At 42.2% G+C, this 5,000-nt stretch overlaps 1 long non-coding RNA gene across 1 annotated transcript in view; it reads left to right on the top strand.

Moving 5' to 3' along the window:
• The first annotated feature begins 4,600 nt into the window (after window positions 1–4,600).
• The window catches only part of LOC143289476 (uncharacterized), a 76,144-nt gene continuing 75,744 nt past the window's right edge, over window positions 4,601–5,000 (top strand). Inside the window, exon 1 of the long non-coding RNA XR_013056251.1 lies at window positions 4,601–4,686. This is a non-coding gene — a long non-coding RNA (uncharacterized LOC143289476). The remainder of the gene's footprint in view (window positions 4,687–5,000) is intronic.

The raw sequence follows: 5,000 nt of genomic DNA, 5'->3' as shown, positions 1-5,000 counted from the left end.
TCCTTTTCCCTCAATAAAAAAAGTTTCGATTCGATTCCACTGATTCGATTCGATTCGTGCATACAACATGACATATAGATGCGCGTCACATGATCTGTGCTCCCGAAGTTGAGTGGCTGTCCAATACAGTACTGCCAGCAACAAAGACGATCAAAGAGAGAGGCAGAACGTGCGAAAAGACAGGCTTCTTTTTTCTTTTCGTCTCATACACTTCTTTTTCATCCTTGAAAACAAGGTTCCATTCTTCCTGTTTTGCAACATTCATCATATACATTTGTCCCTGTTGTGCAAACGATGTACTTCATTGTAGAGAGTGTGGTTGTGCAAACGATGTACTTCATTGCAGAGAGTGTGGTTGTGCAAACGATGTACTTCATTGCAGAGAGTGTGGTTGTGCAAACGATGTACTTCATTGTAGAGAGTGTGGTTGTGCAAACGATGTACTTCATTGCAGAGAGTGTGGTTGTAGCAATGGAGGCTAGTACCGACTAAAATGCAATGGGGGACAGCGTAATTATGTTTGCTGCTTTTTCCCATGTCGATCACCTATGAAATTGCTCGCGAATTCGAGTATCAAAAGTTAGATGCGCATGCGCAAGATCCAAGATGGCCGCGGAATTCTCCAGCAGTCTATTTCACTCGTTTTTGGGGGGGTTAAAAATTTCAGTTTTTTTAAACACTGAAATTCGCAGCTACCGTGTATTGGCAACGCTAGCAGCATTGACTTGAAGTTGTGTGCCTTGTGTATGGAGAGAGTTACCACTCTTTACTATTTGTTAATCACTTGATTTCCTGGTCAAACTGTTTGTTAATATCAAGCTAAAAAACCACCACCGAGGCAGCCATGTTGTTGTTGTCTTCAGTTTAACGTCTTTCCATTTGAAGTGATATTAGACGGGAAAAAAAGAAAAAAAAAAGTGGGGGTAGGGGCTGTGAGAGGGGGAGGGATAAAAGTGTGTGTATGTGTGGAGGGTGAATAGGGAAAGACAACGCAAGGAAAAATGGAAACGTTATAAACGCCAACATCAAACAAATATAACATCTATAACAAATGTCCTATAGGACTATGCAGCAAACCTTCTGCAATAACAAATAACATACTGGAATTGTTAATAACACATTCAAAAGAACTTTTGGTGAAGTCTGGCAAAAAACATTTTAGATTCTGACATTCGAATATTACATGGTTGCTAGAAATATGTTCTCCACATATGCATCTGACATCTTTGCTGAACTTTGTTATAAAAGCGTTCAGTTTTATCCTGTTTGATAATGTATGAATCTGCCTTAATCTTATTGAATTACTGTATGTATTTGACTGATTGATAGTTCCCGGTTGTTGAACATGAATTACACTATGGTTTAAAGCTTTGCCGTTTTCCTGGTATAATTCTCTGACTTTGTTCCACGATGTTTTTTTCTAGTATTCGATAACCCTCTTGTACAGACAGAGGCACATAAAGTTCTATGGTTCCCTGTTCGTTCTTTGCACCTTTTCTTGCAGCCCTGTCAGCCCATTCATTGTAGAGAATACCAAGATGTGAAGGAACCCAGAAAAACGTAATATGTGTTCCTTTCAAGCTTAAAAGATGTAAAATGTGGCTGATTTCTAGTATGATTTTAGATTTGTTCTTACAATTTGGTGAGTTTGTTCTGTATTGTCCATGTGTTCTGTGTGGTTTGTTCTGTATTGTCCATGTGTTCTGTGTGGCTTGTTCAGGATTAAAGAGGCTCTGCCAGTCTTGAATAAAAGCTAATTTGTGTTTGAACATTTCTTCTGTCATTGCTGCTGTGTGCACATGTCAAATGATCGGTATAAGGACAGGCCCGGCGCTTCCTTTTTTGGGGGGTGGAAGTATCTGGGTTTGTTCTAATGTACCTTTTATTTACTTGTGTGCTAGCTGAATTGGTAAGCAGCATTGACGTGAAGTTGTATGCCTAGTGAATGGAGAGAGTTACCACTCTTCACTATTTGTTAATTGGTTGATCTCGTGGCCTCAACGTTTATTAATTTACCGTTTACAACCCCCCCCCCCCCCCCTAAATAATGTCAATGGGAAGCCAGTGGCAAACTAATCAATGCAACCGGTTTAATTCAAACCATCTCTCGATTTTTGTTGTTGTTCACATGTTTAGAAACCATACCTGCTTTTTGCCTGTGTACTGGTTCTTGACATTTTTTGAAGGCTGTGCACGGCTCACTCGCAGAGAGAAAGCCAGTAAACATGATGTTGATGCAGGAAAGGTTCCGATTTTTCGCCGCGGCGACAAAATGAATCCCCAAGGCCACACAATAATCATCTGAGCTACGTGCGGTTCGCAGACAGAAAGAGAGACAGACAGAAAGAGAGACAGACAGACAGGGAGAGACAGAGGGAGACAGACAGAGGGAGAGGAGGGAGACAGACAGACAGACAGAGGGAGAGGAGGGAGGGAGACAGAAAGAGAGACAGACAGACAGAAAGACAGACAGACACACAGACAGGGACAGACAGACAGAGGGAGAGGAGGGAGAGAAGGGAGGGAGACAGAAAGAGAGACAGACAGACAGACAGAAAGAGAGACAGACAGACACACAGACAGGGACAGACAGACAGAGGGAGACGAGGGAGGGAGAGAGACAGACAGATGCACAGACAGGGAAACACACACACACACACACACGCACACACACACACACACACAACTGAAACTCAGTGACCACTGAGGAATGCAAACACTGGTTATTGTCGTGTTGTTGTTGACGTTGTTGTTGGTTTTAAACATTTTAATATCGAGAAACAAGACAACACACAGGCGTTCAATAAAGGAAAAGGAAAACTTGAGCTGGAACAAGCCTGAGCTTTTATCGTGTCAAGAAACGATCCAGTGACAAATGCAATGGCGAAAATACACACAATATTTTGATAACCAACACTGAGGAAAGTTGTTGTTTGTGTTGGCTATTGTAAAGTTGAGGGATTTGTGGACGAATAATAAATGAATAAATACATGATAGAAGGAAGGACAGAATAAATAGACAATTTCGCCGTCAAACGAATGTTATCCTACTCGAAAGATCGGCTGATGCTGGAATCAGGAAATATCAAGAAATTCAGTTTTCAGACACCCAGACTACAGAGATGGGCTGATGCTTGAACCAGGAAATATCAAGAAATTCAGTTTTCATTGCACCCAGACTATCATTTTTCATGCCGCGTTCTTTTTGATATTTTGATCAACTTCATTCTTTTTTTTTAATTTAAAAAGAACAATCTAGTGTTAATATTTAATGGTGTGTGTGTGTGTGTGTGTGTGTGTGTGTGTGTGTGTGTGTGTGTGTGTGTGTGTGTGTGTGTGTGTGTGGTGTCATGTGAGTGTTTGTCTGCCTGTCTGTCTGTCTATCTGTCTCTACCTGTCTGTTTATGTCTTTCTCTGTCAGTGTCTTTCTCCGTTCTGTCTGTCTCTGTCTATGTGACTGTCCCTGTCTGTCTGTCTGTCTGTCTGTCTGTCTGTCTCCTTCCCTCTTTCTGTGTCTTTGTCTGTCTGTCTGTCTCACTCTCTCTCTCTCTTTCTGTTTGTTTTTCTGTCTGTCTGTCTGTCTGACTCTCTCTCTCTCTATTTGTCTGTCTGCCTGTCTGTCTCCCTCTTTCTGTGTCTTTGTCTGTCTGTCTGTTTGACTCTCTCTCTCTCTATTTGTCTGTCTGCCTGTCTGTCTCCCTCTTTCTGTGTCTTTGTCTGTCTGTCTGTCTGACTCTCTCTCTCTCTATTTGTCTGTCTGCCTGTCTGTCTCCCTCTTTCTGTGTCTTTGTCTGTCTGTTGTTTGCTCCTCTCTCTCTCTATTTGTCTGTCTGCCTGTCTGTCTCCCTCTTTCTTGTCTTGTGTGTTTGTGTGTTGTCTGTCTGTCTCTTTCTTCTGTCTGTCTCTCACTGCCTCGCTCTACTAGGTCTATCAATGTAAACCTGTCTGTTGTCTTTTGTCTTTCTTCAACCTTTTGCGTTCTCCTACTGTCTTGTCGAATCAACTATCGTCTTCGTTTGATTTACATACGGATGCTGTCGTTTCATCTATGTCGATGATCTATTGATGGTGGGCGTGGTTGTGTGTAGTTTGGTGGGTGTTGTTGTTGTGGTTGTTTGTGGTGTCAGTCTGTCTGTCTGTCTGTCTGTCTGTCTCCCTCCCTCTTTCTGTGTCTTTGTCTGTCTGTCTGTCTGTCTGTTTGACACTCTCTCTCTCTATTTGTCTGTCTGCCTGTCTGTCTCCCTCTTTCTGTGTCTTGTGTGTGTGTGTGTGTGTGTCTGTCTGTCTCTCTCATTCTCTCTCTGAGACTGCCTGCTACATAACTAGGCTACACAGCATTAACTCACTCAGTACGGCCAGTCCTCTCTTCTCCTCTACACAGACCCCTCGGATGTCCAGTGGGTGTCTCAATGACCGGAACCTTTAGTTTCCGTCGTCAGAATTGCTGGTATTCTTTTGTCAACAATCACCTCTTCAGTACCAAGAGCCATCCGCTTGCAATATTTCTGATATGGTAAATTCGGGTGTGAACGCTGTTAGCGTCGTCTCTTTCGCCGTTCGTATGGAGAGAGTTAAACCTGCTTTTGTCCTTTCTTTTTCAGAACCTTTTTGCGTCCCTCACGTCTTGACGAGACAAACATCGCTGCAGTTGGAAACAAAACTGGGATGGCTGTCGTTTCCATCAAGGTCGATAGAATCTATTGATGGGAGGAAAAAAACAGTGGGTTTGGAGATAGTTTAGAGTGGGTTAGTTAGTTGTTTGGTCTGTTAGGCAGAGAGTGTGTGAATTTTATGCGGGTTGCTTTGTGTGTGTGTGTGTGTGTGTGTGTGTGTGTGTGTGTGTGTGTGTGTGTGTGTGTGTGTGTATGTGTGTGTGTGTGTTTAGAGAAGGTGAATTGGGTATGGGTACTGTGGGCTTTGCTCGTTTTTTTTGTTTTTTGTGTTTTTTTTCATATTTTTTTAGATTTTTATTTATTTCTTATTTTTCATTCAACTTAACT

The sequence above is a fragment of the Babylonia areolata genome, chromosome 14 (assembly GCF_041734735.1).
Source record: "Babylonia areolata isolate BAREFJ2019XMU chromosome 14, ASM4173473v1, whole genome shotgun sequence".
Lineage (NCBI taxonomy): Eukaryota > Metazoa > Mollusca > Gastropoda > Neogastropoda > Buccinidae > Babylonia > Babylonia areolata.
This window is presented reverse-complemented; position numbering and strand designations above follow the sequence as displayed.